We start from the raw sequence: 22574 nt of genomic DNA on the forward strand, positions 1-22574 counted from the left end.
TCTCAATCTAACTTTTCATATTCCAAAAGACGGGCCTACATGAGAATCGGTACAGCAGCACATAATGGAATAGTATGTTCTCATCCACCCCCCATAAATCTCCTTGGAAAATAAGAAGGAAAGAAAAAAGGGGTAAGATATAGATGCATTCCCATCACATCAATAATATAATGGGGCGGTTTGGAATCCGGAGCGTGGCAACGTTTTTCTGTCCCAATAAAATTGAATTGGTCGTATGTGTGCCATGGTAGGGAGAAGCAATAAGCAAAAAGCAAGAAACAAAAAATGCATGGCAAAAAGAGCCAACAATCCCCATTTGTACCCTTGTAATCAAGGCCGAGGATAGAAGGTATAGGAGTAAGAAATTAATAGTTGCAACCAAGATCCTTGCAGGCAAGAAGGGAGAGTGTCCTAAGGAGAGGGAGGTGGACCCACCGGCGATCAACCACTTAGAGCTGTCAAGCTCAGGGAGGTGGACCCAGGGGCGATCAACCACTTTGAGCTGTCAAGCTTGTATGGGGCCTACCTCATGGAGGAGAGTCGTCCTTGACCGAAGGAAAGAGGAGTGCTGACCAAAGAAAACTTTGATCGGACCAGGACCCGACCTGACCCATTGCCACCTCTGGACCCGGGGAAAAGGTATGATGGTGAGGGGAAGAGGCTTGTGGATCCTCGCAAAATATTGGAGGAAATACACCTTGGCTTTAATTTGTAAGCGAACCTTTATCAAGCATGTGGCTTATGTAAAATACGTGCACCATGTTTTTATAGTCATCAAGTGAGAGACTTGTATTATTGTGCCTCAACATTACCTCTAGCTCTTCATTCCCACTGTTCATATATCAAAGACAAATAAAGGGCACGTATATTATATTCCCTTGGGAGCATAGTTTGCATTTATTCTCTTGGTCAGAAGACCTACTTAGGAGGATATTTTTTATTTGAAGGTTTGCGAACCACTTAAGAATCATTAAATCCATTATTCTTAGAAGAAAAAATTTAAAATTTGAGTTTTCTAACACTTAGATCTCATCATCTAAAAATTGGCCGTCTCTATTCAATCTTGAGATTTTCTTCAAGCGTGCATAGGGTGCAATTAGGATTTTTTTTGTTTTTTTAATTGAGGTTAATCTATAGGTTGAAGAGGTTACATCCCCAAAAATTGGGGCCCTAATGCTAATCCTAGGTGGGGTTTTATCTAAGGCAGTAAATGAACAATATACTCCCGAGGGAGTATAATATCTTTTGGCATCAAAGAAAGACCCTTGTATTTTGTGCTTTAGAGACTGCGTGCTTTCGCGCGACCATACACCCTAGGGTAGTAACTCAAAGTTTGCAGCACCACAGGTTGGGGATATTTTGTGTCGCTTGAGACCAATGAATCCAAATGTTCCATCGCCAAAATACAAAGTCAGTTTGATGTATCCCCTCAACTTCAAAACCATTTTCACTCATCTGGTATGAAGCTCGAAAGATCACCAAATCAGTTATTCCAAAAGTGTATACTATGGTCTCACGGGACAACATTTAGAAAGTTACGGCCCTCTCCGGAACCCTTACTCAAATGTGTACAATTTGAACACACTTTACTGTTACTGCCTCAACTGCCGGTCAATATGCCTCACACGAGGAAATATTTTTCAAATGGGATGGTTGTAAAAGTGTTATTGACTAGTCTCAAAGTTTAAAAAATTAATTTTGAACTTCGTAAAATATCTCAAGCCATCCAATTTGACATCTAATGATTAAAAATTAATTTCGAATTTCATAAAACTTCTCAAACCATCCAATTTAACATCTAATGGTTAGGAGTAATTGTGATCTTCTTATAACAAAGATAATCAGTCCCATATTATACAATCCCTTTGGTAAAACTACTTTTCATTAGGAATTGTTCAAGGTATAAGTTGTCAGGGTGGCTGGTTCCACATCATGATGTCTTGCGTTCTATTATTATTATAGGTTGGGAACCCCTTCCCCATTGATCTACCTAAAACAAAAAAAAAAAAAATTACATCTTGAATAATACTATTTAAGTGTAAACACCAATTTTTTATATGGGTGCAACTTTATATCATTGAAGTAAGATGCACCTCAAAAATCATCTAAAGAGAGTGTTCTGACATTGGAGGACACTTCAATTGATCATCTCGGCTTCAAGATATGTGGATATGAATAAAAAACGAAATTTCAAATGTTAAAAATAGTACGTCTTGTAACATATTTTTTGAACCATCTATTTTCAAGTTTTTTAAATGTTTATAGATCTGCTCGATCTTTATCATTTTTCAGATTTTAAATTTTACAATTAGTATAGAATAAATTTTTCAAGCCATGATAAAGTTTCCAACACCGAAACTACTTCTCGAAACAAACTTTAAAGGTACGCCTTATTTCTATAGTATAAGGAGGGCGCCTCGTACAAACCTCACCCTTTATCTAAATAAGACAACAGATAAAGTAAATTTGGAAGTGTCGTGACTTTTGAGGTTTACTTTTCTGGACTTCTATTGATCAGGGGCCTGGTAAGAGATTTTAATGTGGATTTGGGGATGGTTGCAGGTTGGAATCCGAAAAGGGCGCTCTACTTAAGGGTGATTATGGTTCAATCTTTTAACCTTAATGGGTAATGGAATCCCACCTTATTCCAGTGTTTCTCATCCCCATCTCAAAAAATTTTAGTAAATGTCTTGTATACTTGCACTGAAAAACACTTGCTATTATTTACACTCAATGTTTTTGCTCCAAGTGTCTATTTTACAAAGGGTACAATAGTAAGTGTTTCAAGCAGTTATTTAAAATTTTGAACAACAACAAACATTTATGAGAACAAAAAAAGATATCATGTGGATTTTCACAAATCTGACAATTTTTAAATGTGTTTCAAGCAGTTATTTATAAACCTGATCGGTGACCTGGATCAAGCATCACAAAAATCGATGTGGATCAGTGAATCAGTGGCCCAGAAAAAAATAGCGAACCGACAAAAAAATGTGTAAAAAAACAACGAACTGGCCAAGAACCGGTCTAGATCGGACAACTCGCATGTTCTCTTATATATATATATATATATATATATATATATATATATATATATATATATAGGGCGTGGATTCTGTACACCCACTAGTTGATCGTTACAGTAAATACCAATGGCCCAGATTGAACTTAGGCCGACCTGACGGTCACGACATCTTTTTGTGTTTGAATTTTAATGTTTTTTCTATAAATCTAAATAACTTGAAAATGTAGGTATATATTCTTCTCATAAAGGTGCACCTAATAAAAATATAAAAAAAATAATCTGTAGAAAGCAAATTGACCAAAATACCTCTAAAACTTTACAAGGGTATTTTGGTCAATATTTTTCACGTAAAATATTTTTTTTATATTTTTCGAAGATTCACCTATTTTTTATGTACACACATTCCAAATTTTCGATCAATCCAATCTGTAGAAAAAAACATTAAAATTTAAATACTACCAGATATTCAAGATCGTCAGATCGGCTCAGATTGAATCTGGGACATTGGCGTTTACTGTAGTAGTACGCCCTTGGGCTGAAAGGATCTTTTTCTACACACACACACACACACACACACACACACACACACACACACATATATATATATATATATATATATATATATATATATATATTTGGTAAATACTGAGATTAACCCACTAGCTCATATGAATATATGAGCCCAACAATCTGGGCCGATCTGACGGTCACGATCTCATTTCATGTTTGTATTTTAGGTTTTTTTCTACAAATCCAAATAACTTGAAATTTTAAGAGACAATTCTTCTCATCAAGGCGCACCTAATAAAAGTATTTTAAAAATAATTCGTAAACACTAAATTCACCAAAATACCCCCAAAACTTTTTAAGGGTATTTTGGTCAATTTATTTCTTGCAAATTATTTTTTTGATATTTTTATTAGATTCTCCTATTTTTTAAGAATACATACCTAAAATTTATAATTATTTGGATTCATAAAAAAGACATTAAAATAAAAATACGAATGATCGTCAGATCGGCCCATATTCAATCTGGGCCGTTGGGCTCATATAAACGCATATGTTAATATGAGCTAGTGGGCAAATCCCAAAATTTTCATATATATATATATATATATATATATATATATATATATATATAAGGAATGGATGCTGTCAGTCCATGGGTTGACAGCTACAGTATCAGCCAATGACCCAGATTAAATCTGGGACGAATTGACGGTCACGACCTTATTTCATATTTTTTTCTAAAAATCTAAATCACTTGAAAATTTAAATGTAGATTCTATTCATCAAGACACACCTAATAAAAATATTAAAAAAATAATTCGAAAAATATAAATTGACCAACATACCCCGGAAACTTTTCAGGGGTATTTGGTCAATTTATATTTTTCAAATTATATGGAAGATACTGCAAAGCGCCTATAGGTGAAAATGAACAGTGATTTTGCCTTCCCTAATCACCGTCAAAAGTTCATCATACGGTCACGATTGTCAAGTAGTATTTCATTTTTTCATTTTTTTTATAAATCGGAATGACCTAAAATTTGGATCGTGTGTTCAGAAACAATATGAGAATATACTAAAAATATCAAAAAAATATTTCACTTGAAATAAATTTACCCCCAAAACGTTTCGAGGGTATTTTGGTCAATTTTGTTTTTACGAATTATTATTTTTATATTTTTATTAGATGCACCTCACTAAGATGTGAAAACACTTCAAATTTGAGATCATTCCGATTTATAAAAAAAATAAAAAAAAATACTATCAAATAATTATGACCGTACGATAAACTTTAGACGGTAATGAAGATAGGCAAAATTATTGTTCATATTTATATATATATATATATATATATAAATGATCCCATACGCCCCTTCGCATATGGGTTCGGGGAACGCCGAACGGATGACAGTCACCGAGAGAGTTTCAATGGTGATGTTAAACAAATGCACCCGACAAATAGCCTGACAGTTTTCAAGCCTCCTCGCAGCAGACCCATCTCTCTCTCAGCTCCTTCCTAGCAGCAGACCTACTCCTGCAGACTCTCTCTCTCTCTCTCTACGTGAAGGCCTCCTCGAAATAGACCCTACTCTCTGTCTCTACGCGAAGGGTTTTACCTGGATCGAGCGAAGGCCTTTCTCTCCCTCTCACTCTCTCATCTCTTCATTGAGGCCTCCTCACAGCAGACCCTACTCTCTCTCTCTCTCTACGTGAAGGGTTTCACTTGGATCGCAAGAAGGCCTTTCTCTCCATCTCTCTTTCTTAGCTCGCTCCTCACATGCCTCCTCGCAGCAGACCCTACTCTCTCTCTATGTGAAGGGTTTCAAACTGTCATTGGGTTTCACCTGGATTGGAAAAACTGAGAAATCAGGGAAATCTGAGATACAAAGAAAAAAGGAAAACTCCCTCCTCGCAAGCTACCATCAAGAGCAGAGTCTCTCTCTCTTGATTGTAGGGCTTTCTCTCCCTGGATTGCAGGCCTCTCTCAGAAGAAAGCCCTCTCTCTCGCAGGCCTCTGGATCGCAAACGAGGGCCTTTGCATCTCATTTTTTCGCCCTAATCGATTGATGTAAACCCCTCAAACTGAAAGCGTTACAAATTGGGTTCGTTTGATTGCCATCTTTGCCTCTTTGAGAGAGTTTTTCCTTTTTCTTTTTATCTCAGATTGCTGAGATTCTTGCTCTTCACCATGATGAATAGTTTGTTTGGGCATGATAGTTTGAAGTTTGGATGAATTTTTTATGTCAGCAATTGCATCACTTGTATTGCTTTCTCAATAATGGAAATTTTTTATGATCGTTTGACATGATAGTTTAAAGTTTGTATGAATTTTTGATGTCAGGAATTGCATGATTTGTATTGCTTTCTCTATGGTCTTGTGTTGTTGCCTGCTGTCTTTCGGTTCATTTTGAAGCATACTTTCTGTGATATCTACAATTTGAATATGTGGTTAATATCATCTGGAGTGTTACAGTCCCTCCACCATTTAAATCAACAATACTATCTTTTAGTTGCAGAAACATATCCTTTGCATCTTTTGGATGTATAAGAAACCAGGATCAAATGACCATTAGCTGCATGCACAGGAGGAGTCAAGAGTGTATGTTTCCTTTTTCTTTTGAATCATATCAGTAAGCAGGACTTCATGAAACTAGAATATTATCATTCATGTCACACTAACAATGGGAGGAGTCAAGAGTGTATGTTTCCTTTTTCTTTTGAATCATAACAGTAAGCAGGACTTCATGAAACTAGAATATTATCAATCATGTCACACTAACAATGTATGTCCCAAGTTACATCAAATATGACCAATGTAGAGCTGCCAGAACAATAAAAGACCACCCACATGCACAAAAAATATTCTCTCTCAGTGGATTACCAAAATAAAGAAATCCTTGTAGCCAACAAAACAAAGAAAAGACCTATTAGTACCAGCGAAACCCAGAAACTATATATGCTAATCAACTATCCTTCATGCATAACAGTTCTATCTCCCATAGGCACCAACTTTAAATGGCAATCAACTATCCTTCATGCATAACAGTTCTATACATGCTTTAAGCATTGTTCGTGATAAAGTTTTTGCTCTATCCATAGATGATTCTTTCAGACACGACTGTCAAGATCTTGTAAGCTAAAGTCTCTATTACGCTTTAACATGTTTCAAAGAGCAAGACAAATAATTCCCACACCTTTAGCTTCAGTTCCCACACCTTTAACTAAAGTCTCTATGATGATTTGTCGAATCATTTATTAAAAAATATGTGAAGTGTTGAAGTCATTAATTGACATATAAAATGTGTTTTGTGTGGGGTAATTTTAGTATCTGAGAAGGACCTCATCATTTCAGAAAGTGTGGTATCCCCCACATGGTCAAAGGATGACAACATGGGGGATACTGTAGAGCCCATGGAGCAAGATCCTTTCCTTGCAACCCCGCCCCCCAATAAGTTCACAAATCTTGGAAACAGGGAATATGCGTGGTCGTCCAAGGGCTCAGAAATAGAGGAACCCTATATATGAATGAAATTCGGTGCTGAAAATGATGCATTTGAGTTTTACAAGGCTTTTGCATTGGTGCATGGGTTTGGTGTTAGAAAGGGAACTACTCACAACAATAAGGATGGAAAGAGAACTATTAGGGAATTTATATATTTCAAGGAAGGATTCCGTATAGTGAAAGAAGTGTTACCTACAAAAACATCCCTTAGTCAAGGTTGGATGTGCAGCGAAGATGTACGTACGAATAAATGCCAACAATGAGTGGGTTGTCACATGGTTTGTTAAGGATCACAATCACGACCTTTTATCTCCAAGGAATGCCCGACTCATCCAATTGCACCGAACAATGTCGGATGCGACAAAGACAATGATAAACTTTATGAGCTCTGCTTTGGTAAAGTCACGGAATATCTATAATATCTTTTTAAAGCAAGTTGGAGGGATTGTTAATATCCCTTGCTCACAAAAAGACATCGAAAACCAATTAGGAAACAAGAGAAGAAAAATCAAAAGGGAAGATGGGAACCGTCCGATGGAATGGTTAATCGATATGAAAAGGTCGAATCCATCTTTTTTCTATAAGGTGAAATTAGATGAAGAAAATCATATTGTCAGCCTATTATGGGTAGATGACATGTTAAGGGTGTTCTACAATCAGTTCTCATATGTGGTCACTTTTGATACCACATATAAGACAAACTCTTTTGACATGCCCTTTGCTCTCATACTTGAAGTGAATCACCACCTTAGCACAATATTTTTTGGATTTGCACTTATATTTGATGAGAATGTGGAGTCTTTTGTATGGATATTTGAAAATTGGCTAGAGGCATTCGGTGGACGCCAACCGGGAGTAATTATCACTGATCAGGATCCTACAATGACCGCTGCAGTGAGACAAGTTTTCAATAAAAACAAATATCATTATTGTAAGTGGCACATTCTTTCAAAGAAAATTTGTGTCATGTCTTACGAAGGAGTCCATCTTTTCCAGACCACTTCAGGAATTGTATAATGAGCGAAACTAAGGAAGAATTTGGGTCAGAATGGAAATCTCTAATCGAGAAATATGATCTTCAACAGAATGAATGGCTCAATAGATTGTACCAATGTCGAAAGAAATGGATTGATGCATACGTGGCAGATCCATTCATAATCGGTATGTCATCGACTCAAAGAAGAGAAGAAATGAATGAGCACTTCAAAAATTATGTGACTTCCAATACAAGCTTGTGCACATTGTTGGAAACTACTCTAAAAGTGCATGGTAAAAAACTTCTTAAGATGAGAGAAAATGACTTAAATAGCATCACATCTACGCCTATTTTGAGGACCACGTGTGACATCGAGGCTCACGCTTCGAAGATATATACACTCAAAGTTATGACGTTGTTTGGGGAAGAAGTTGCACAAGACGTCAATTACATGAGTGAAATTATTGAAGAGAATGACACAGTTGCAATCTTCAAGGTATCAAAACGTGGAACTGAAACAGGGCCTGCACTGTAGAGTTCAATAGTAACGACAAAACTTTTTCTTGTACTTGCCACATGTATGAGAGGTTAGGCATTATTTGTAGGCATAGGATTATGGTGTTCATGGTGAGAAATATTTTTGAAATCCCATTGCATTACATAATGAAGAGGTGGACGAAAAATGTGATGCAAGGTGTTGTAGTTGATACCAACGGGAAACAAATTCACAAATTCAAGGTACTTTTGATCTACCGCGTTCCATTTGTTTTAATGAGGTTTGTCAAGCCACTAGAGTGCTAGCAGAGCATGCTTCAGAAAGTGTAGAACTTCATACATTTATAATGTCTGAAATAGCAAGTACAGTTGCAATGGTTGAGGCCAAGATTGTGGGTGTGGTATTGCCATGTGGTGCTATTAAGACCCCTTGCAACAGTCGTACAGAGAATATGAATGCCGACAGTAGCAACCGCGCTGAGGTTAAGGGACATGCACGCTATAATATCCTTGAGCCCCCTCGGCACGAACAAAGGGGAGACCTACCAATGATAGATATGTACCTCGGGTTGAGATAGAGACAGAGAAAGCAAACGCGAAAGCAAAAGAGAAGTCACCCGAAAGTGCGCAGTTTGCAATGGGAGTGGACATGACAGAATGAATTGTCTAGCTCTCGCACGTTCAAAGTATGAATGAACTATTCCTCCGTTTTCCATACTCTTTGTGATGGTAATATGAATTCCTTAATTATAAATATTTGAAATGGATTTTCTTCGTTTAGGTTAAATGTCAATATAAGATGCACGGATGGGTCATGTGAGAATGTGGAATACGATGAGTAATGGTAAGAATTTTTAGTGTTTTGCATTTTAATCAATAAACAAGTATTTGTTTGCATTGTAAGAAATTTTATTGCATTCAAATTTTCATGCTTGTTTGGTTGCGTCTCTCTCTCTCCCTTTCTCTCTCTCTCTCCCTTTCTCTCTCTCTCTCTCTCTGATTCAAACTCAACCAGTTCTCATGTTTTATAGCTTTCATAGTATCATATTCTTTGAGTGTGACTGTCATATGTCATTTACATCTGCTGGTGTTATGATGTTTGATGTACTTGTTAATGAACTTGCCTCTGGAACAGCTTCCTAGGAGGCATTCAAGACCCAACAGAACTTGAGAAGGGCATCAACATGATACCTAGACTCGTCAAGAATGGTTTGTGTGCATCAGAGAGAGAGAGAGAGGGAGAGAGAGACTTCATTCTTGGCCTTTGATTTTAATGTCTGTAATTCTTGTTCACAATGGGGATCTTTTATCGTTTGGCAATTGTCGCTGGTGTGGCAACATTGCTGCTGATCGTCATTCAAGATGGAGTTGATGCCACTGTCATGGACTTAACTGAGTTTAGGAAAGTTTTGGACAGTCAGATGCATGGAAATTCACCTGTCCAATTTGTTCTTTCTTTTGATTGGTGAAGGAGGTATGCAGATTTGTAACTTATGGTGCAGGACTCAGCAGCCTAAACAATTAGATACTAAGAAGCTACAACCCAGAAACAATAGGTTTATGGAAAAGAATTTCTCATTTATTATCTTCTTCTATGGATTTTTAATAATGGTTGGATTCTTCTTTGGAGTTAAACTTAGAAAGTGTAAATTTTATTTTCTTATGTAAATTTTATTTTGGTGATATTTTATCCTTAGCTAGCTTCCATATGCGATAGTAATTTGATCTAGCCGATCATCATTTTGACTCCCTTTCGCACATTCAAAGTAAGTGGTAAATTCATGTAAATTCAAAGTAAGTGAAAAATTCATGGATACGTGAATGGGTATTATAGATGCACTTCATTTTTCACTATCCCAAATTTAATACATTTAAACCCCCTTCAAGTTAATTTTGGTTCTATACGTTTTTTAGGATTTGGGATGTGTTGCTTGAGGTAAATGATATACAAGTGGAACGAGAGAGAGAGATTTGGATTCCAAAAAAGTGTCTTTTGATTGGTTTCGTGGCTAGAGATAAAGAGGTAAAATAAGCTTCTTTCGGTTTTCAATGGTTTTGGTGATCAATCGGTATTTAATTTTTTTTTTCAAAAAAAGTGTATATAAATGAGAAACTCAGAAATGCTCATTAATTACCCTTATAAGTTCATTCATAGTATAAGAAATTCAGAAATGCCCATTAAGCATGAATACAAAGAGTCCAATACAATAGGTTATAATCGAAATGTTGTTACTTGTTTGTGTTGTGTATCCTCCCTATTGAAACAAACATCTTCCAACTTATTCGGATGAAACAAACATATGTCAAAAACATTAAGCTACCAAATCCCGATGGTTCACACAAAGGCTGCATTTGGACTCATCACTCTCACTCTCACACACACACACTCTTTCTCTCTAAGATCTTTGGAATCATCACAATGGATAATTTTCAAAAGTGAGTTACATAGAAAGAGAGAGAGCAATCTCATTCTTCATGGATGAGAGAGAGATAGAGGAGAGAAAGAGAGGGAGACAATTGAATTCCACAACTACAATATTAACCTTTCCACAATGGAAATAATTACATTAATAAAAAAACAACTTCAAAAAACTATCACATGTTTCGAATAAGGACTACAAAAATAAAAAAGATAAGCACCAACAAGCACACATTTATTAATGCAAAAAAAACAAAAATTGTTGCAAACACCCAAAGGCATCGAGTAAGAATTGTTGCAAATGCCTTAGGCACCGATTATCGTATTCATGGCCAACACTTCTTTCTTGATTGACCATGACACGTTCTTCTGATTCATCCATTGGATTCCACTGTTATGTATTGCAATACTTTAAATTGACATTTTACACGGCAGTAACATATTCATTACACCATTAGAAGAACCCACATAATAGACACTTATAGTACATCCTGTTCGGGTTATTTGGGCTTGCCGATGCTGCCGCAGCACAATCTATACTGTACTTAAGACATTGTCGAGTTGTACATCCTCGATTACTTATAGAATGAGATGACATTGTTAGGGCCAACAATAATCTCATAAGAATCACATTGTGAATGACTAAATAACTATGTACTTCAAACACATCATAACATATTGCAAATATATCAATGAACAAAGAACATTGAAAATGTAAATATCATGACAAATTGCAAATACCTTACTTTTCTTGAATGTAAATATTGAATGTAGTCTTTTCTTGTGTTTGGACTTGGATTTGGATCTGGAACTCCAAATCCAAGTCCAGACACAAGAAAAGACTACATTCAATACCAAGTAAGAGAGTGTGGCCTGACAAATAATATGAAATTAGTCCATTCTCCACTGAATTTCACCATGAAGGACATTATAATTTGCAATGAAAGAGTTCATAAATGAAAAAGGGTGTTATTAAAGTAAATAAATGGATGAATGAAATTAATTTTTTCCAACTAATAAAGCAAAAATAAAGAAAGAACAATAGAATAAGGCAATAAAAGACTAGAAGATCCGAAGCTCTTATGGCCTATCATGACAGTTAATGTGAGCATGTTCTCATTCACCTTATTGTGGGTTTGTTACGTGGGCATGCGCTCATGCACCTTACAGTGGGACTGTGCTTGCTCATCTTTTCGCCCTTTCTTTTGATTATGCACTTATATTTGTATAGAGTCTATAAAAGGGGTTAACCCCTCATTTATAAAAGCTTGGAATGTAGGAGTTCATTTTAATGAAATTTGGGAGTTGATACTTTTTGTTTGCTTGAGATGAGAAGAAATTCTTTTTGCAAAAGATCGTACTCTTACCCAAACCCTAATAAACCAACCCTAGTTATCCAAACCTAACCCGTCTTGGTTAAGTCCCTGTCTTAACCAAGGTTGTCAAAACCCTAACCCTAACCCAACTATCCTCTCAACTTTAACCCAGCCGAATCAACCTTCCGCCCCTAACCCCAACCAAACCCTCCTCTCAAACCTTAACCGAATCACCCTTCTAAACCCTAACCCAAACTAACAAACCCAACCCTAACCCTAACCCTAATTCTAACTATAGCTCCCATACTTTAACCACACCTAACACTGCTCATTGGGGACACCTACCTAAGCCCACTTATGCCCATCAATCGAGCCCATTAAGGAGGCTCTTCTAAGGCAGTACTCGTGGCCTTGTTTCCATCAGACCCCAACCGACCGATTCCTACAGGGTAGGTGCTACCAAAATTTCATCGGCTTTGGATTAGTTCCCTTTTATAGACACCCTAATCTCAGCTGGATACCGAAGGAGCCCATATTAGCCACCATGAACCCTAGGACTGCTCAGAACCCTAAAAACCAGTATCCTGAAAACCATACCCCCTATGGGGCTCAAAATCAAGCTCAGAACTTCAACGAGGATCCCCAACAGACCAATAACAACCCCAATGCAGCAAACAATTTGGAAGAAACAGTCCGAGATAGCTTAGCCAGTGACCCCAGGCCAACACCATGACCAGCGACGCCAACTCTGAGGTTGGCCACGCCACTGTGTCGACATGCAATGGAGTTCCCAACACCAGAGTAGGGAGGAGCAATGCAAGAAAACGGTGGCTCAAGTTACAATCCTGGAAACTTGGTGTCAAACCTCGGAATGCAGTTGCAAAAGGGCATGATTACCCCAGCAATGGGGATAGCGACGCCAACGGTATGAGGAGCAACTTCAGAAAAATGGTGGCTCAAGTTACAAGCCTGCAACCGAATGTCAGGCGGTGGCTCAAGGTATCTTGCGATAGCTTTCTACACATGTAACCCCTGATTTTCTTAGCCATCATATCTTGATCCAACGGCTCATGGTTTTGTATTTTTAATTTTTATTCTCGAACTTTTCTATATATCTTTTTCTAAGTCGAAATGGAACCACATAGGCTCTTTGGTGAATGCCCTTTGTTTCCCTTTTTTTTTTTTGTTTTGGAAATAGCCGTGCAAAGCATAAGAGGGAGAGAGATATGGTGGTTTTAATATTCAGATTTCAATTCTCAAGTTTTTAGGAGCGTTTTTTATTTTTTGAACTAAAAAGTAAAAAATGCCCTTCTATGTAGGCTTTGGGCTCCATTAATACGAGGGTAATGGTGGTAAAAAGATAATTCACAAGAGATTTTAAGTTTAACCTATGTTATTTGAGAGATTATTATATATATATATATATATATATATATATATATATATATATATATATATATATATATATATATATATATATATATCGAAAGTAATGGGGATTAGCCTACTAACTCATATGAACATATGAGCCCAACGGCCCAAATTGAATCTGGTCGGATCTGATAATCACCGATGTCCGATACTGTTTGAATTTTATTTTATTTTTATATATCCAAATCATTTTAAATTTTAGGTGTATATTCTTCTTATCAAAGCCTACCTAATAAAAATATAAAATAAATTATTTATAAAATAAATTGACCAAAATATCCCGAATTCTTTCAGGGATATTTTGGTCAATTTATTTCACATAAAATTTTTTTTTGATATTTTTCGAAGATTCACTTATTTTTGATGAACACACCCCAAAAATTTCAAGTGATTTGGATTTGTAGAAAAAAAAAAAATTCAAACACTACTGAACATTCGTGATATATATATATAGGGAAAACTCTTCCCAATGCCAATAGGAAAAAACGAACAGTTATTTCACCTACCCTCATCACCATCCACACTTCATCGTACGGTCACAATTGCACGGTAGTGTTTTAATTTTCATTTGTTTTCTACAGATTCAAATTACTTGAAATTTGGAGCGTGTATACATATTAGTGAGACTCACCTAATAAAAATATGAAAAAAGTACTTCGTGGAATATAAATTGATCAAAATAGCCCTGTAAATTTTCAGGGGTAGTTTGGTCAATTTATATTTTACGGATTATTTTTTTATATTTTTATTAGGTGTGCCTCACTAATATGTACCCATGCTTCATATTTCAGATCATTTTGATTTTTAGAAAAAAATGAAAAAATGAAACACTACTAGAAAATCACGACCGTACGATGAACTTTGGAAGGTGATGAGGGTAGGCGAAATCACTGTTCATTTTCGCCTACAGGCGTTTTGTCATATCTTCCAATACATAGTTTATCACTTATATATAGGAAGATACTACAAAACGCCTATAGGAGAAAATGAACAGTGATTTCGCCTACCCTCATCACCATAAAAAGTTCATCGCAAGGTAATGATTGTCCGGTAGCGTTTTATTTATTTATTTTTTTTTATAAATCAGAATGATATGAAATTTGAAGTGTATGTTCATAAAATATAGGTGAATCTATGAAAAATATCAAAAAAATATTTTACATGAAACAAATTGACCAAAATACCCCCAAAATATTTCAGGGGTATTTTGGTCGACATTTTTTTGAGAATTTTTTTTATTTTTTTTATTAGGTGCGCCTTTCTAATATGCATACATGTTCCAAATTTCAAATCATTCCGATTTGTACAAAAATAATAAAAAATAAAATACTACCAAACAATCGTAACCGTACGATGAACTTTGGATGGTGATGAGGGTAGGCAAAATCACTGTTCATTTTTTCCTATAGGCGTTGGGAAGACTTATATATGTGTGTGTGTGTAATGATACTATGAGACCTCCTAAACCCATGTGAGTAGGACCCCAAATGATCACCATTAAATTTTGACACAGATATCTAGAAAAGTTTTAAATAAACCTATTCACCCAAGTCCCTCACTCATGTAATAACTTTTCTAGAGATCTGTGTCAAAATTTAATGGTGATCCTTTAGGGTCCTACTCACATGGGTGTGAGAGGATCTATATATATATATTCTATAATACATCACTCTCATGGTGAATTTAGATTTTCTTAGTATGACGTTTTTGACAATAAAATACCCTTACAATTATAAGAATTGCATTAACAAAATCATGTAGGGATTCTTGGGCACTCCAAGTGGGCAAAGTAATGAAGATTTATTTTAGACTTTCCTATTATGAAGTTTGACAACAAAATGCCCTTACAATTATAAAAAATTCATTAACAAAAGCTTGCAATGATTTTTGGGCCATCCAAGTGGGCAAAGAAATGAAGATTTATTTCAATGAATTTATATATTTGTTCATTTCATTAACAACCATCCAGGAATTTTTCACTGCTTCTCATCAAAGATATTTACGTGTCGATTTTTTTTTTTTTTGATAAATAGATATGGAAAATGTTTATATAAGGTCGCAACCTTAAAATGTAGAATTACATATGCACCTCCAAAATCCATCGAAAAAGATTGTTTTAATGTTGAAAAACCCTCTAATTGATCATCTCAACATCGAGATGTATGAATATAAATAAAATAAAAAAAGATTTTGAGTCCTTGACATAGTACATCTTGCAACACATTATCTAGACCACCCATTATCAAGATTTTCGTATATTTGTAGATCTACTTGATTTTAACTATATTTGGAGTTTAAATTTTTTAATTAGACATAAAAATAGATTTTGAGATAACCTACGATTCTTTTACACCAAAATTATATGTCTCGATAAAATTTGGAGGTGCACCTTAATTAGATTGTTTAAAGTTGCAACCTTATAGAAACCGCACCCAATAGATATTTGGGGTCTCATGAGAACAATCATGCCTGATCTATTGTGACCATTCGTCAAACGCCTAGGGAAAATAGCGGGCAGAGCAAATATGCAGAGCTTGGAACAATCTTCCATATGTAAAACACAATGAGGTTTCGTAGCATTGGGCTAAGAGAGCTTGGAATCTACCTTACTCCCTTGTGGTCTGTACTTTCGGGAGCAACATGATTGTTTTCTCTTCTTCCTCTACTGATGACGTTCGTATTGTTTTCTCTGCTTCCTCTATTGATGACGTTCGTAAAGTCCTCCTTATTCACAACACGTGGTATGTTCGGAACAAACTCTTAATTGTAGATTCTTGGAAACCGCGGGATTACGCTAATCTCACTTCATGCTCCCCTTGCTGGGTTCGCTTCGGAGGTATCCCTCTCCATACTTGGAATATGAGAGTCTTTCAACGTCTAGCCAATTTGGTTGGGGTTTTTGTTGACGTTGACAGGGAACTATGGTGGGTCCTAATCTCTCTTTTATTAGAGTCAATATTCTTAGATATGTCAAGGCCCTGACTCCCTCATTGATCAACCTTTTTGTTGGTTCAAACCTTTTTATCATTGATGTCACCATTGAAGGTTTGAAGACTGCCAACCCTACGGCTCTGACCCCTCTTGAAGCATCTACTGGTAAGGAAGACCGCTCTTGGGTTGAGGTTCTTAGAAAGCACAAAGTTAGACCCCATGTTCAACCTCTTGGAGCCATTCTTGGACATCCTAAGACTCGACCTCCTTTAGTGAACCAAGGTCCTCATCGGTTGAACCTTAGATTGGCAAGGCCATGTGGCAATAGATCTGAGGTTGAATCACTTGGATCTTCTTCTTTCTCCTCCTCCAAAAAAGTTAAAACTTGGAAGCCTACTGGTCGTTATTTTGCGAAGGATTTTTGGGATTTCACTCCTAGAAACCGTCAGCTATTTTGGATAATAAAGGAAAGAAGCTTGTACTCTTTGATTCTGTTTCTGGCCCCTCTTTATCGGCCTTTTTGGGTGCCGCTTCTAAGCCTCCTCGTTATGGGCCTACCTCTTCGTCCAAAGCCCATATTTCGGGATCTTATCCCAATTCTGCCTCCACCGCCCATCTTGCCCCTCCTCTATCGCCACTCCCTACCCATCCCATTACTGCCTCCACCGTCCATCTTGCCCCTTCTCTCACGTATGTTTCCACCACCTTTGTCTCGTCATCCTCTTCTCATCCTTTTTCCCTCGCAGTGACGTCAATGTCTCCCACTAGACTCCTTACCCCTTTCAAGCCCTTTCAAGCCCTTTCAATCTTGAGATCTGCTTCTCTTTATTTGTTCCATTTTTTCTCTTAGTCATTCTCTTTCTGCTCTTCTTTTTCTCTTCACCATGTTCAATCGGAGGATTCTTCCTTTCCGTCTTTTAACGAGGCATTCCAGGGTCTCGAATTTGACATCGTCGCCTGCTGCCATTTGTCCTGCTGTGGTTGTTGAAATCGTTGATTTGATTGATGTAGATGAGGTTGTCTATGCCAATCCTTCTTATGATGTGGCTTCTGGAGCCATAATTGTAATGAACAACCATGAATTTGTTGCGGTCCCTCTAGCTATGGTTGAACCGTACGTACCACCACCTTTGGTGGAAACTATTGGTGAGCCTTTGGTTGATGACGTTATCGCAGTGGAGATGGTTGCGGATCACTTTGCAAAAGCTTCAGATTCATCGTCCTATATCTCTTCTGACTCGGCCTCTGCAATTCAGCTTGGTGCAAGGATTGATTCTAAGCTTATTCACGTGATTGAGCATCATTCAAAGACTCTACCAAGCAACCCAGCCATGTAATGTTCAACTGTATGTTCAAGGACATGGGTGGTTCTTTCATTGGTCCTCCAGAGGTGGTGCTTGCAGCCATGGATGCAGGTATTAAGGTGGTCCAAAAAATGTCAAAAAAATTGAAGGATGAGACTCGGACAGACCAAGCCAAGCTCCCTGTGTGCCACTATTCTGGTTTGACAAATGATCTGGAGGTCTCCTCACCTGCCTCTAAGGTGATACGAAAACCCAATTTAAAAGTAGACTCAAAATCTGTGCGCTCATCGCCTAGACTGGTTGCTCGTGGCTCTCAAAGCTATTCAGCTCCTCTTTCAGGTGGAGTGGTTTTCAGGACAAGCCGTGTGACTTCGAAGAATCGCTCCACTTCTAGTTGCAGTGGTAGCACTTGCTCGTCCAGCTCTTTTCGTCCTTATTAAGATGGTGGCTTTGAGGGACCCAATGAGCCTTCATCTTGCTCATGAAGATTATCAGTTGGAACATGCGTGGTCTCTGTGCTGATCGACGCAAGAAGGAGGTCAACATCTTGATTTCTAAATTTAAACATTTTGCTTTTATTCTGCAAGAAACTAAGTGTGCTTCACCCTCTCTTTTGGATGTCAAGACTCTGTGGGGTAATGGTTCTATGTGTTTGGACGGTGTGGATGCCATTGGATTTTCTGAGGGTCTGTGGGTTCTTTGGGACCCAACAGCTTTGCTTTGCTTGGATGTTTTTAAATCTGATAGGTTCTTGGCAATTACTTTTGAATGTCCTGTCAGGGTTTTTCGTTGGGTGCTTATTAATGTGTATGGGCCTAATATTTCTTTTTGGATGATTTGAAATCTTCTATTTGCTCTTCAAGACTTCCTGTTTGCATTGGAGGGAATTTTAACCTTATTCGCCACCCAGATGAAATTTCCAATTATTCCCAATTTAATTCTCATATGTATCTATTTAATGACTTCATTATGGAGAATGATTTATTAGATCTTCCTACTACTGGAGCTCACTTTACTTGGTCTAATAATTGTTCCTCCAATCTGATTATGTCTAAGATTGACAGATTTATTGTCTCAGAGGCTAGTATTCCCTTTGGTAAAGGTTAATGCTCTTACTAAACTTTCTTCTGATCACCCCCTTATATGTCTTCATACTAGGAGGTATTTTGTGGGCCTAGACCTTTTCATTTTGATATTCACTGGCTGGATGAGTCTGAAGTTGTGGATATCATCAATCATACTTGGGGTAGTTATTATGTTTTGGGCAGTTTTGGCTCCCGTCTTCATAAGAAACTAATCCGTCGAAAGCACAAACTCATCTCTTGGAACAAAGTAAACCAGTATCAACTTAAAGGCAAAATTGATACCACTTTGATGGACTTAGGGATGGTTGAAAATTCTATTTAGGAAAACCAAGTTTTATCTGATGAGATGATTGTTAATAAATATTCTCTGCTTGATAAGCTACATGATCTCTTTAGGATGGTGGAGATTTATTGGAAACAAAGATCAAGGGTTAATGGCTTAAAGAGGGTGACAGAAATACCAAATTTTTGCATGCTTATGAGAATGCGTGTAGAAGACAAAATGATATTTCTACTATTTCTCTACAGAGTGTATCGAAAGGCGACATTTTAGCTCGTGATGAGGTCATTGTTAAACATTTTGAGTTTGCTTTTTCTAGTGAATTTAACCTTAGGGTTTTCTTATATGGGGTTCCTTTTAAATCCTTGTCACTTTTCTTGGTTTCTGATCAGAAAAGTGATATTACTTTGGAAGAAGTTAGACTGGATGTTTTTTCTCTTCCTGGGGATACAGCCCCTGGCCTTGACGGTTTCCCTCTTATCTTCTTTCAGTGTTTTTGGGATCTGCTATATGATGATGTTTATTCAATGGTTAAGGAATTTATATCCACTGGGAGTGTTCTCAAGGGCATTAATTCTACTTATATTTCTTTAATTTCAAAAAAATATACCATTGCTGATATTGGAGATATTAGGCCGATTAGTCTCTTGTCCAGTCTTTATAAAATTATTGCAAAAAAAATTAACAGAGTGACTTAAGTTGGTTCTCCCTTTTGTGATCTTTGATGAACAATCAATCTTCATTAGAAACCTCATGATCATAGACAACATTCTTATTGCCCATGAATGCATTCACTCTAGAAATCTTTTTAAGTAGCCGGGAGTGGTTATTAAATTGGATATGGAGAAAGCTTTTGACAAGATTGAATGGCAAGTGCTCAATGAGATTATGAGAAGAATGGGTTTCGGTGCTAGATGGATTTCTTGAATTATGGAGTGCATTTCTTCGGCCCATTTCTTGGTTCTTATTAACGGATCTTCTAAAGGGCTCTTCCTTACTTCTAGGGGCATTAAACAAGGAGACCCTCTATCTCATTTTCTTTTTACCTTAATAGTAAAAGGTTTTAGCTTGATGTTTAAGAATGTTATAAATGCAGGTCTTCTTACAGGTTTTCAAGTTTCCTCATCTGGGCCCTTTATTTCACATTTACAATATGCAGATGACATAAAGACGAAATGCAAAATTTGAGCATATTCCTCCTCTGTTGCCAGCTAGCTTTGGGCCTCAAAGTAAATTTCCATAAGACTTTAATTGTAAGCATCTCTTGCTTTAACAACCTTTTGGATTCTCTTGTTTCAATTTTGGGTTGTAGAGTTTAGAAGTTTCCCCTTGGGAAAATATCTCCTTATCCCCTATTTTTAACTTCCATGACTCATGAGACCTAAGAATTGAAAATATTACTTGTAAGCAAAAGGTCTTCATCTTTTTTATCTTACAACCGCCTGGACCCTTTGACCATAAATTTTTAACCCAAACAGACACTAAAATGACACCCTATTCAAACTTCATCTCTCTCTCTCTCTCTCTCTCTTCGCTTCTTGATGAGTTTACCAGCCAAGGGGTTTAGCTTGTGCTCGAACACGAGCATACCTTCTTATGTGTGAGAGAGATGGAGTTTTAGAGAGAGAAACATGGAGTTTGGGTTTTAGAGAGAGATAGAGTTTTAGAGAGAGAAAGAGATGGAGTTTGAGTTTTAGGGAGAGAGATGAAGATTTGAGAGAGAGACTATGATGTGAGAGAGATGGAGTTTTAAGAGAGAGAGAGAGATAGATTTTTAAGCGAGAGAGATATAGTTTTAGAGAGAGAGAGAGAGAGATAGAGTTATTTTATAAGTTGTTGATATCAATAATACATGGTCAAAAGGGTTTAGGGGGTTGGTAGATATAAAAGATTAAATCATTTTTCTTACAAGTAATTTTTTCAATTATTGGGTCTGATGAGATATAGAAGTTAAAAATAGGGGATAATAGGATATTTTCCCTTTCCCCTTATATATTTAGGGGTTTCTATCTCTGATCGTATGCTCACTCGTGCAGCCTAGGACCCTCTTATTCACATGTATCAAGTTAAATTTGACTTATGGAAGACCAAGATTTTATCTTTTGGTGGGCGTATCACTTTGGTTAAATCCACTTATGCACATCTTCCTATTTATTTGATGTCAGTCCTACAAATACCTAGTGAAGTAATCAAGTTTATTGAAAAATATATGTGAAACTTCATTTGGGGTAATATTGAGGATAACCACATAAAGTTTCATTTGGTGAACTAGGACCAGGTTTGTATGCCGTCAAAGCTAGGAGGTTTGGGTATCGTAAAGCTTAAACTTACAAATCTGCAATTTTTGGCTCATTCCTCTTCTCACTCTAGTCGTCCCCTTAGAACTTGGATTGCACCTCTAGAAGCTTGTCTCAAACTTAATTTTGATGACAGCTCATTTGGAAATCTAGGGCTTGTAGGTGTTGGTGGGCTTCTTCGCAACAATTTGGGACTGGTTCTTTTTTCTTATTCGGGTCTTTATGGGTCTACAACAGCCAATCATGCTGAACTAGCTACTCTACTTCAAGGCCTTCATATTGTCATCGACAGGGGTTTCATTGGTGATATTGTAATCAAAAGGGATTCCCTGAATGTTATCAAGTGGTGTAAAAAAGAGCAAAGGTTCCCCTGGTCCTTATTTATTCTTTGGTTAAAAATTCAAGACCTTTGTGCCTAGCTTAATTTGAGGATAAGCTTCGGCCACACCATACGTGAAGCCAATGATGTTGCTGGTGGGCTAGCTACATGGTGTTTCTCTTTCCTTTTTGCAAGTTTCTAATAATTTGATCCAATCTTTGTAATCTCATGCTCTTGAAGCATTACTTTAATATAAGTTCATAACATTTGTCAAAAAATAATGAGGTTCGTAGCAAGGTGGCAACCAAGAAGTCCATCTTTGGTTCGAGGATGTAGTGCACACCTCTCACACAAGAAATATATATCTTGATTCTTTGTAGGACAAAGTTTATAGAAGGATGCTACTTTATAATGTAGAACTACGGATGCCCCTCAAAAATCCATTGGAAAAGGTAGTTTTCATGTTGAAACCCCTTTGATTGATCATCTCGACAACGAGATGTATTACTATGAAAAATTAAAAGATTTCAAGTCTAAAAAATAGTGCATTTTACAACATATTATCTACAACATCCATTTTCAAAATTTTCATATGGTTATAGATCTACTGATTTTAACCATTGTTTAAATTTAAAATTTTATAATTAGATATAAAAATAGATTTTGAGATAATCCTAATAGCAT

General features: G+C 36.7%; 2 long non-coding RNA genes and 1 pseudogene across 4 annotated transcripts; all 3 read left to right on the forward strand.

The window, feature by feature from the left end:
- Nucleotides 1-4899: 4899 nt before the first annotated feature.
- LOC105421624 (uncharacterized) lies at nt 4900-10215 on the forward strand. 2 transcript variants are annotated; one of them, XR_967083.3, is made up of 2 exons: nt 4900-5637; nt 9644-10215. It is a non-coding gene; the product is annotated as an uncharacterized LOC105421624 (long non-coding RNA). The 2 variants fall into 2 exon arrangements; XR_016054457.1 differs by having other exon boundaries at nt 4900-5603.
- Nucleotides 5644-9634, forward strand: LOC148782437 (protein FAR1-RELATED SEQUENCE 5-like; annotated as a pseudogene). Its single transcript, XR_016054456.1, has one exon. The product of XR_016054456.1 is annotated as a protein FAR1-RELATED SEQUENCE 5-like (transcript).
- A 1917-nt stretch (nt 10216-12132) lies between the features above and the next one.
- On the forward strand, nt 12133-22201 carry LOC148782438 (uncharacterized). Its single transcript, XR_016054458.1, has 3 exons — nt 12133-13242; nt 20371-20527; nt 21725-22201. It is a non-coding gene; the product is annotated as an uncharacterized LOC148782438 (long non-coding RNA).
- The last annotated feature ends 373 nt before the right edge of the window (nt 22202-22574 follow it).

The sequence above is a fragment of the Amborella trichopoda genome, chromosome 4, assembly GCF_054954075.1.
Source record: "Amborella trichopoda isolate Santa Cruz 75 chromosome 4, AtrichopodaSantaCruz75HAP2 v2.0, whole genome shotgun sequence".
Taxonomy (NCBI): domain Eukaryota; kingdom Viridiplantae; phylum Streptophyta; class Magnoliopsida; order Amborellales; family Amborellaceae; genus Amborella; species Amborella trichopoda.